We start from the raw sequence: 12,180 nt of genomic DNA, 5'->3' as shown, positions 1-12,180 counted from the left end.
TACATAGCCAGTATGGGGCATTGCCTGGATTTAAACCAAGAAAGCCTGAGTCCTTGGGTGATACAAAGGGTTAACGTACTCAGCTGCTAACTGAAAGTTTAGAAGTTTGAGTCCACCCAGAGGCATGTGGAAGAAAGGCCTGGTGATCTACTTCCAAAAAATCAGCCATTGAAGACCCTATGGAGCACAATTCTACTCTGACACCCACGTGGTCAGCATGAGTCAGAGCTGACTGGAGGGCAACTGGCAGCCGGATCCAGAGCGCATGACACGCCTCTCCCCAGGTAAGGCTGCATTCCAGGGAGTATATGGAAAGGGCCTGGCCCCCCATCCCAGCTCAGACACCTGGACGAGGAGGCCCAGGGGTGGCTGGAAGACTTTGACCCTTCTCTGCCACCCGCCAGGCTCCTTGGCCCTTCACTCCCCATGCGGGCCGTGGAGGAAAACAAGGCCCAGCTGCAGCCTTTGATGTCCCCTGCCAAGCTGACATTTTGAGGACTGAGGGTGCCCAGGGGATCCCAGCCCAGCAGCTGGACCAGCCTTGGGGCCAACTTTTCCATAAACATCCAGCGAGCCAGCCCCTCGTGGTCAGTCCATGGGCCACTGGGCCGCTGGCCGAGAGCAGCCGTGGTTTGGCTGACCCAGCATGGTATCTTCTAATGTGGCCCCTTCCATCCCCCTCTGCCTGGCTGGGCTTCCAGTAATGAAGTGTTTGTTCTGGGGCTGGTGGAACTGGTGGGACAGAGCAGCAGGGCCTTACCATCCAACTTGTTCCCACTGGCCTGGAAGCTGATCCAGACACCCCCTCATAGCAGCCTGGGCACCCCATATGTCCCCTGCCTCCCAGCCAGGTCTCCGCGAGGGTGAATTGACCTCCAAGGGAGCAGGGTTTAGGCTCTGAGGGTGAGGCAGAGGCTGTGCTCAGAGGGAGAGTGGGGCTGGACCCCACCCTGCTGATCCTTTCTGAGGGGAGGGGGGAAAGAGAACAGCTTCTCCTGGAGACAGACCCCGGAGGCTTGGAGATGGGAGGAAAAGTCTTCCTGTCTCACTTCTGGCCTCCACCCCCTCCCCACCCAAAGAGAGTGGCAGCAGGGGCTTGAGGGGCAGGGGTGGAGACTGAAGGAAGAATGATGGTGAGTGCTACCATCTCCTGACACCACTCTGGCTTGCCACTTAATTTGCACAATAAGCTGGCCTGGAAACTGAGGCCCAGAGAGGGGAAGCAACTCATTCAAGGTCACACAGCAAGTAGGTGATGGAGCCAGGACTGAATTCCCATCCCATCCCTCCCATCCCTCTGAACCACCTCTATCTTACTGTCCAGATCTCAGACGATGAAACCAGAAAGAGCTTTCAGGTCTTCTGATAAGAGGTGATAGAGCACAGTGGGTAAGAGCAGGGCCTCAGGGACCAGCCAAACCAAAAAAACTAAACCCGTTGCCATCGAGGTGATTCCTACTCATAGTGACCCCATAGAACAGAGTAGAACTGTCCCGTAGGGCCTCCAAAGAGCAGCTGGTGGATTTGAACTGTTGACCTTTTGGTTAGCAGGCAAGCTTTTAACCACTGTGCCACCAGGGACCAGCCATCTGGGTTCAAATTTCAGCTCTGTCCCTTATTGGCTATGTGATCTTGGGCAAGTTAATTAACTTCTTGGTGCCTCAGTTTCCCCATCTGTAAAGTAAGGGTGATAAAGATGCATGCCTTAGAGGGCCGCAGGGCAGATTAAGTTCTCCTGCCACTGCCAGACCTTTGTTCTTACCTATCCCTCTGTTTGAATTCCTCTTACCTGGACAACTCCTACTCTTGCTTCAAGACTCAGCTCAGGTGTCACCTCCTCCAAGAAGCCTTCCAAGGCCACCTCCCCCATAGTAAGTCCTCCACGAGTTCTAGCTGTTTCTGGTCTCTCACCTTCTCTTTCCATTGTACAGATGGGGAAACAGCTCCAGAGACGAGGACCAACATGCTTTGCAGAGTGCAGCTTTAGTCCTCACTTCTTGGGGTGCCCTGAGAAGCTAAGGTTTACATGAGGTGAGCAGAACTGCGTGGCCCTGGAAACTCAGTTTTCTTTAGGGGAAGTGAGGGCCTGCAGAGAGAGGGGGAAGATTTTTATCCTGCATCCTCTAGGCCTGGGGGAGGGCAGTGTCAGGGCCAGAAGAGGAGAGAAGCAGATGCTTGTGCCATGTAACCTGGGCCAGTCCCTTCCACCCTCTGGATCTCAGTCTCTCCTCCCAAGACCAAAGATTTTCCAACTGGAATCTGTGGACTTGGAGGGGCTCGGGGCTGCTGTGGGGTGGCAAAGTGCCCAGAGCCTACCACCTCCTTTGCCTAAAGAGTTTTCCTTGGCCCGGTTTTAAATACTAGAGTTTGGTGGGGATCTGTTCTGAACAAAGGGCCTGCTGCTAATAAACATTTGAAAACCACTGGGTACCCTCAGGAAATGGGGCTCCCCTCCCCCACCTGGGGACCCTGGGGGCCAAGTTGATGAGTGGTGGGTGACTCACCCCTTCTCAGTATATCCCATGACTGGGAGCCCTGCAGGGGTGGCCCCTAACGAATGCCTCCCCTTCCCCACCTCCACTTGCCCCTAACACACACAGAGACTGGGAACAATTAACTCCCTCCTCAAGCCAGGCCAGATGTTCACATGGCACTGGTTTTGCTGAAGACACGTGACTCAGGGGCTCCCTCAGAGCTGGAGGATCCCAAGACACCACAAAGGGCAGCCCTGCCATGGTACTGCTAGGGAAACTGAGGCCCAGAGAGGCTAAGTGACTTGCCTATGGTCGTTCAGGGGTAGAGATAAGAAAGGAACTTGGGGTTCTGATGCCTGGCCCAGAGCCTTCCTCCCTCTCCAGAGATCCCCAAGGCCTCAGTCCCTATTCCCACCCCAGTCACAAATGCCCCAAGGCCAAGCCCCCTGGTTCACTCACACAGGACCCTCTATCACTAGGCTTCTCCAGCTTCATCTCACCCCAACTCCCATCTGACTCTCAAGGCTTCATCCAGACTCAGCTATTCACAGCTCCCCAAAGAGCTCATGCCTCCGCCAGGTCTTTGTTCTTGCCTGTTCGTCTGTTTGAATTTCCTCTTCACCTGGACAACTCCTACTCTTGCTTCAGGGCTCAGATCAGATATCACCTCCTCCAGGAAGCTTTCCAAGGCCATCTCCCCCACCAGCTGGGTTAGCCCTCAGCACCAGTACTTACCCACTTACGATACTGTGCTGTGATCATCTCTTCGCTTGTCTCTCTCTTCCCTTCCAGTCTGTGAGCTTATGAGAATACCTGTTCGAACCTGCTGCTGTTGAGTCGATTCTGACTCATAGCGACCCTATAGGACAGAGTTTCCAAGGAGCAGTCGGTGGATTTGAACTGCTGGCCTTTTGGTTAACAGCTGAGCTCTTAACCACTATGCACCAGGGCTCCTACTGAGAATAGACTTTATTTCTTATTTCTTTATTTAATAGTAGGGCATAAACACTACGTGCCAAATGGATGCATGGATGGATGTACAGACAGATGGATAGAAGATGACGGGTGGGTGGATGAATGGATGATGGATCGATGGACAAATGGATGGATAGATGGATCAATAGATTAATGGACAAATGGATGGATGGATGAACAAATGGATTGGTGGATAAATGGATGAGACAGATAATGGAACCTATAGGAGCTCAAGAGTGACAAGTAAGTTTCCGGAGACTGGACATTTTGACTGGTGGAGAGGCTCTTAGATGGTAAGAGGGTAACATAACCTGCTATCTACCTCCTCCAAAGGATGTCTGGCCAAGGGCAGAGCCCCTCTTCTCTGCCGCCTGATCCCTCCTGACAAACTGGTTCCAACTTAATGTGATCTCCTGAACTCTGGTAATTAATCAGACATCAGAGAACCTAGAGGAGCACCTCTGTCTCTGATGTCCTGGCACTCTGCATTCCTGAGCCCCTCCCTCCATGCTTCCCTCTGGATCAGGACTGCCACCCCTAGAAATGATTTCAGCCATAGAAGCATAGACCCCCTAGCACCAAGAAGCCCTAGAAGAATGGAGTTCACCCCTTCCTCGTACTGCAGATGAGAAAACTGTGGCCAAGGAACTTGCCCAAGAGTGCACAGCAATTGAGCTGCAATTAGAGCTTGCGCCCCCCAATTCATTCTTTTTTTCCCCCAAATTTTATTTTGTTGTTGAGAACATACACAGCAAAACATACAATTCAACAGTTTCTATATGTGCAATTTAGTTACACTGATTATATTCTTGGAGTTGTGCAACCTTTCTCACCCTCCTTTTCTGTGTTGTTCCTCCCTCATTAACATAAGGTTCTTACATAATCTTTCAAGTTGCTTTTGTCAGTTTGATAGCATATAGATAGTTCTTAAAAGAGCATAATGCTCAAGGAAGGCCTTTTTCACTAGGAAGCTAAAATTTTGTTCAGTTTTTGCATGACTAAAGGGGATATTTTTGGTTTAAGGTTTAAAGATTATCTCAGGGCAATAGTTTCAGGGGTTCATCCAGCCTCCATGGCTCCAGAAAGTCTAGAGTCCATGAAAATTTGAAATTCTGTTCTGCATTTTATCCCTTTTGATGGTGATCCTTCTACAGAACCTTTGATCAAAATGTACAGTAACTGGTCTCACGGCAAAGGAGCCAGTTGTTCATGGAGGCAATTAGGCACACATTCCATATCCTCCTCCTGTCCCTGACTCTCCTCCTTCCTCTGTTGCTCCAGGTGAATAGAGACCAGCTGTGCCTTGGATGGCCACTTGCAGGCTTTGAAGACCCCAGGCACTACGCAATGAACTAGGAAGTAGAACAGAAGCACTAAACACGCCATTAGGCCAATTAACTGGGACGCCCCATGAAAACCATGACCCTAAACCTCTAAACCAAGGAACCAAATCCCATGAAGTGTTTGATTGTACATAAGCAGGCTCAGTAAGCTATTCTTTAAATCATTGTTATAAATATATCACACAACTTTTGCCAATTCAACTCTTTACAGGTGTACAACTTATTGATAGCAATTACAATAATTGGCTGTACAACCCTACCCTTAATCAATGCAACTTTCCACCACTGTTAATCCCCCTTTTCCCCTTCCCTCCCACACCTGGTAACCACTAATAAACTTTGGTCTGTAAACACTTGCCTTTTCTTGTCTTTTTATATAAGTGATGTCATACAGTATTTGTCCTTTTGTGATTGGCTTATTTCACTCAACATAATGTCTCCCAGCTCCATCCATATTGTAGCATGTATCAAGCTTCATTTCTCCTACTGGCTGAGTAGTATTCCGTTGTATGTATGTACCACGCTTTGTTTATCCATTCATCTGTTAACAGGCATTTAGGTTGTTTCTACCTTTTGGTTGTTGTGAATAGTGCTGCAGTGAACATTGGTGCACAATTCTCTGTTCGAGCCTCTTTTCAAGTCTTTTGGGTATAGACCTAGAAGTGGAATTGCTGGGTCATATGGTAGTTCTATTTTTAAGTTTTTGAGGAACCACCACACTTTTCCACAACAGCTGGACCATTTCGCATTCCCACTAGCAATGGACGAGGGTTCCAATTTCCCCACATCCTCACCAATGTTTGTTATTTTCTTTTAAGCCATCCTAGTGGGAGTGAAATGGTATCTCATTGTGGTTTCGAATTGCATCTCTCTGATGGCTAATGACGCTGAGCATCTTTTCATGTGTTTGGTGGTCATTTGAATGTCCTCCTTGGTGAAATGTCTATTCAAGTCCTTTGTCCATTTTATGATTGGGTTATTTGTCTTTTTGTTGTTAAATTGTTTTTTTGTTATTAGATTCTCGTTGGATATATGATTTCGGAAGATATTCTCCAAGTTGGTAGCTTGTCTTTTCACTTTTTTGGTAAAGTCTTTTGATGAAAACAAGTTGTAAAGTTTTATGATGTCCCACTTATTTAGTTTCTCTTTTGCCATTTGTGCTTTTGTTAATACTTTAGATAATCCATTGTTGAAAGCTAGGCCTGACAGCATTGCCCCTGCTTGTTCTCCTAAGCATTTTATGGTTTTAGTTTGCACATTTAGGCCCTTAATCCATTTTGAGTTTGTTTTTTTCTATGGTGTGCCTTCAATTCATTCTTTCATTCAACAAATACATATTTAGCTCCTAAACATGTGCCAGGCTCAGTGCCTTCTCCCTGGCACACTAGGCCTGCAAATAAGCTCTCATGCCAATTTCTGGAGCCCTTTCCAGGGTCCACTCATGACGTGCCCCAGCTCCCCTGCAGGCTTATCTCTGGCCCATCAGCTGTACTCTTGAAACATCCCTGATGCCAAGCCCCTTGCCTAGCAAACGAGGACCACTTACTGCCAGGAGCCCCCAGCTCACACTGGTCTGTGCAGCCATGTGGCGAGCAGTCACATGCGTGTGCTGGGAACACCACATTCCACCCGTTGGTGGGACCATGTTGCTCTCTACAAGCTCATCCTTGCCAGCTCAGACTGAAGCCAAATGTTAAGCTGTTCAAGCCCCACCGCTGTCCCAGAAGAGGCCTTCATGGCACCTGGGATCTCAGGGCCAGGAGCCAACCTCTGACCTCCTGCCCATCTCAGGGAGTGGGTGGCAAGAAGAAGCCAAAGAGGGGTACCTAGGGTCTGGATGTTTACTGACCAGCTAAGCAGGCAGCAGCCAGCAGTCCCCATGAGTCCCTCCCAGCCAGGCCAGGGGCAGGGTAAGTGTGGAGGCAGCCAGTCTGGAGATATGGAGCCTCGTGTTTCTGGGCTGGAGCCCAGACTCGGCCAGCCATGGCCATTTGCTGGGCCCTTTATGGCTTACAAGATGGATGCGACCTTGCTGCAGACGTAACAGCTCAGAGTACTCGTTTCTGTCGAGTTGACTCCCATGGCACCCTGTGTAGGTCAGAGTAGAAATGTGCTCCTTAGGGTTTTCAGTGGCTGATTTTTTGGAAGCAAATCTCCAGGAGCCACTGGGTGGCCTTGAACCCGGGGACTCAGGGTATTGTTGTTGTTGTTGGATGCCATCGAATCCATTCCTACTCACAGCACCTTTATAGGGTAGCATAGAACTGCCCCACAGGATTTCCTAGGCTGTAATCTTTACAGAACCAGATTGCCAGGCCTTTTCCCTTGAGGAGTAGCTGGTGGGCTTGAACTGCTGACCTTTCAGTTAGCAGGCAAGCACTTAACCATTGTGCCACCAGGGCTCCTTGAACTTGGGGTTGTAAGGACCAAAATAAGGGCCAAAATATAACAGAAAAATTTCTGGGAACAAATCAATGAACTAGAGAAAAATGAACGTGGAAGATTAACAGAACCAAAAGCTAGCTCTAGGACAGAATCAATACAAGAGACAGACTCCTGACAAGATAGTCCATGACAAAAGAGAGACGATACAAGCAAGTACAATAAAATCCAGCAGAAAGAAGGGAAATAACATGGACTTAACTGAGATTAAAAGTAACTTAAAAACTATCATAAACAATTATGTGCTGACAAATCTGAAACCTTAGAGAAAATGGGTAAGTTCCCAGAAAATTATAAAATGCCAAAAGATTGGTCCAAGAAGGACTAGAGAGCTTGAATAGGTCAATTAGCATTACAAACATTGAAATGATAGTCAAAGCCCTCTCACCACCCACCCGCCAAAAAAATCAGACCCAGATGGTCTTATGGGTGAATTCTGCTGCCTTTTAAACAAGCGGTTCGTTCCTATCTTACATAAGTTGCTCCAAAACAAATAAAAAAAGAAGACAGCTGACCTAGCTTTGTGAGACAAGTGTAATCTTCATTCCAAAATGTAGATAAGGCAACATAGAAAAAAAAAAATTACAGGCCCATTTCATTGATGAACATGGACGAAAAAAAGACTAAATAAAATATTCTCTGACCGAAGGCAGCTGTGTGTTAAAATAACAACTATACAGCACGATCAGGTTTATCCCAGCAATGCATCAGCGTCAGCAAACCCACCAGCGTAATTCACGGCATCATTAGATCAAAGGGGAAAAAAAGGAACGCTTATGTCAATTGATGCAAAACACTTTTGATAAGGCCCTTGGTTATTTATGATTATAAATATAGTCACTCTCAGCAAACTACGAACATAAAGAAGTTCCTTAACTTGGTTTTTATACCGAAAACTCACCTAAAATACTGTTCCTAACAAGGTAAAGATGCCCGTTATCACGGCTACTATCGAATATGTAGGGCTGGAGAGCCAGGCTAAAGCTGTAAGGGAAGAGAATAAGAGGTGTAAGGGCTGGAAGGGAAGAGATAAAGCTGTTATTGTACATGCTATGATCATCCACCTTGAAAAACCAACAGAATTAGCTGATAAAGTATTAGAACAAATAAGAGAGTTTAGCAAGATTGCCAGGTACACCATCCACAACAAAAACCAACAACATTTTTACGCCAGCAATAACCAACCAGAAAAACTGAAAATAATGTTGACAAGCAAAAGTGTGTATATATATATCTATATGTATACCTATACATGTATATAGATACATATACACACACATGTTACTGTTGAGTTGATTCCAACTCATATTGACCCTGTGCAACAGATCAGAACTGCCCATGGTTTTTTTTTAATATTTTATTTTTGCTGTTGTTGAGAATATACACAGCAGAACATATGCTAATCCAACAATTTCTACATACGCGATTCAGGGACATTGATTATATTCTTCGAGTTGTGCAACCATTCTCACCCTCCTTTTCTGAGTTGCTCCACCCCCATTAACATAAATTCACTGCTCCCTAAGTTTCCCATCTAATCTTTTGAGTTGCTCTTGTCAATTTGATCCCTTATAAAAAACCAAACCTGTTGCTGTCGAATCAATTCCAACTCATAGCAACTCTGTAGGACAGAGGGTTTCCAAAGAGCGGCTGGTGGATTTGAACTGCCAACATTTTTTTTTACTTTATTTATTGTGCTTTAAGTGAAAGTTTACAAATCAAGTCAGCCTCTCATACAAAAAGTTATACACACCTTGCTGTGTACTCCTGGCTGCTCTCGCCCTAATGAGACAGCACACTCCTCCTCTCCACCGTGTATTCCCTGAATCCATTCAGCCAGCTCCTGTCCCCTCTGCCTTCTCATCTCCCCTCCAGACAGGAGCTGCCCACATAGTCTCACGTGTCTACTTGAGCCAAGAAGCTCACTCCTCACCAGTATTATTATCTATTTTATAGTCCAGTGCAATCCCTGTCTGAAGACTTGGCTTCAGGAATGGTTCCAGTCTTGAGCTAACAAAGGGTCGGGGGATCATAACCTCCAGGGTCCCTCTAATCTTAGTCAGACCATTAAGTCTTGTCTTTTTTATGAGAATTTGAGGTCTGCATCCCACTGCTCTCCTACTCCATCAGGGGTTCTCTGTTGTGTTCCCTGTCAGGGCAGTGATTGGTGGTAGCCAGGCACCATCTAGTTCTTCCAGTCTGTAGTCTACAGTTTATGTGGCCCTTTCTGTCTTTTGGGCTCATATTTATCATATGTCTTTGGTGTTCTTCGTTCTCCTTTGCTCCAGGTGGGCTGAGACCAATTGATGCATCTTAGATGGCCGCTTGCTAGCATTTAAGACCCCAGAGCCTCTCACCAAAGTGGGATACAGAACATTTTCTTAATACATTTTGTTATGTCAATTGACCTAAATGTCCCCTGAAACCATGGTCCCCAAACCCCCGTCCTTGCTACTCTGGCCTTCGAAGCTGAACTGCCAACCTTTTGTTTAGCAGCTGAGTTCTTAACCACTGTGCTAGCAGGGCTGCATTTGATTCCCTATAGATAGTTCTTAAAATAACAAAATGCTCAAGGCAGACATTCTCTACTCTTAAGCTAAACTACTGTGTTTGATTTTAAGGAGACTTCAGAGGATATTTTTGGTTTAAAGTTAAAGATTATCTCGGGGTAATAGTTTTGGGGGTTCATCCATCCTCAATGCCTCCATCCATAGAGATTTTTTGGCTGTAACCTTAATGGAAGCAGACTGCCGGGTCTTTCTTCTGTGGAGTGGCTGGATAAGTTTGAACCACCAACCTTACGGTTAGCAACCGAGCACTTAAACATTTTGCCACTAGGGCTCCTTATACACATATATACATACATGTAAGTATATAAATAGTACCAGCTGTTAACCAAAAGCCCACCCAGAGGCACCTCAGAAGAAAGGCCTGGCAATCTACTTCCAAAAGATCAGCCCCTGAAAACCCTATGCAGCAAAGTTCTACTCTGACCCACATGGGGCGGCCATAAGCCAGAATTGCCTCGACGGCAACTGCTTCAGCAGCAGCCCAAAGACTCAGTAAGATTTTCTGGGCTGTCATATCCGGCCAGTACCAAACTCGGCACTTTGGGGAACTGAGCCGTAAATAACCAACCAGCAAAGTGGCAGTTCCTGCCAGTCTTTCCACACTTTGAACTGTGTATGGAAGACTCATCACACTTTCATTCAACAAACACCCTTGATGCCAGCCCCAAGCGCCTCCTGATCTGGCCTGGCCTCAAGACCTTCCACTGTCTACACTCTCCCATCCTCAGTCATCAGGGAGAAAAAAGTCCAGGAAAAGTCCATGCTCCGGCTCAGAGGAGTCCTCACAGGCAGGTGGTAATACTTCCACTCATCTCTTGCCACCTCCCTGGGCAGCTGCTGATCCGTGCCTTCTTCCCCCTTCGCACCTGCCTCCCCTCCTCACTGTCAGCAGAGGGCCTCACTTCCTCTGTGACCATTCACGCCTCTCTCCAGCTCTCCCCTCAGACTTCCAAATCTCTCCTGACTCCCTTCTTGCCTCAGAGAAAGAAGTGGTCTTAAACCATTCCTCCCAGAAAAACTAATCGGTGGTGACAGAGGTCAGAAGAGTGTTCACCTGACAGGCAGAGGGTATATATAGCCTTGGAAGGGGCATGAAGGAAACTTCTGGAAATGGTTCTCGATCTGGGTGGTGGTTATATGGGTGTATACAAATGCGAAGAGTCATTGAGCTGTACACTTAGTATTAGCACATGTTAAGCACGTTTCTGTATAAATAAATCACAAACGTAGGATTTGGAGTCATAGGAACCTGTGCTGTGTGAACTTGGGCAAATTACTTAACTTCTCTGAAAACCCTGGTGGCATAGTGGCTAAGTGCCATGGTTGCCAACCAGAAGGTTGGCAGTTTGAATCCACCGGGCACTTCTTGAAAACTCTATGGGGCAGTTCTACTCTGACCTATAGGGTCCCTATGAGTCAGAATCAACTCGATGGCAATGATTTTTCTTCTGAACCTCACCAGTCTTCTTAAGAAAGTAAAACTATGGATGCCTGATTGTGAGAATTAGAAACACCACTTTTTATGAAGCAGGCTTAGCACCATGGCTGGCTCCTGCAGGGTGCTCAATACATGATCACTTTCATTGTTACTGAAGTTAGAGCTCCTAAACCCCAGGACCTATGAAAATGGCAAAAGAGACTTCGCAGGTGTGATTAAATGGAGGATCCTGAGATGGGGAGATTGTCCTGGATTATCCAGGTGGGCCCAGGGTAATTTCAAGTGTCTTTACAAGAGGGAGGCAGGAGCGTCAGAGTCAGAAAAAGGAGAAGCTTTGAAGATGGAGGAAGGGGCCAGGAGCCAAGGAATGTAGGCAGTCTCTAGAAGCTGGAAAAGGCAAAAAACAGATTCTCCCCTGGGGCTTCTGGAAGGAAACAGCCCTGCCAGGACTTGATTTTGGCCCTGGAAGGCTCATGTTGGACTTCTGACTCCAGAATGGTGAGGTAATAAATTTGTGTTGTTTTAAACCACTAAATTTGTAGTAATTTGTTACAGCAACAATAGGAAACCAATTCAGGTGCCCATTCACTGAAATACTGTATGCAAAACGCATGCAATGAGTGCTCAACTAGTAGCAGCCAACCACGTCACCACCACACCACCAGGGCTCCTTCGAGCCGCTCAGATAGCAAGGCTTCAACGATGCTTAGTGATGTTTTATAAAAGATTGAAGCAGGGGCAGATGACCCAGTAAGCAAAGTAAGCACAAGTAAGCCCTTGCTTACTGGGTCAGCCGCCCCTGTCAGGGATTGCAAATTTTAAAAAAGGCTCTGATTCTGTAGGAAACTGCTGTGGGGTTGGGAGAGAGACAGATGCCAGCCATACCTGGAAGCAGAGTCTTTGACGTGGTGAAAAAATGTGGAATTGTTCACTATGGA

This window comes from Elephas maximus, chromosome 25 (genome assembly GCF_024166365.1).
Source record: "Elephas maximus indicus isolate mEleMax1 chromosome 25, mEleMax1 primary haplotype, whole genome shotgun sequence".
Taxonomy (NCBI): Eukaryota; Metazoa; Chordata; class Mammalia; order Proboscidea; family Elephantidae; genus Elephas; species Elephas maximus.
Note: the sequence above shows the minus strand (reverse complement) of the source record.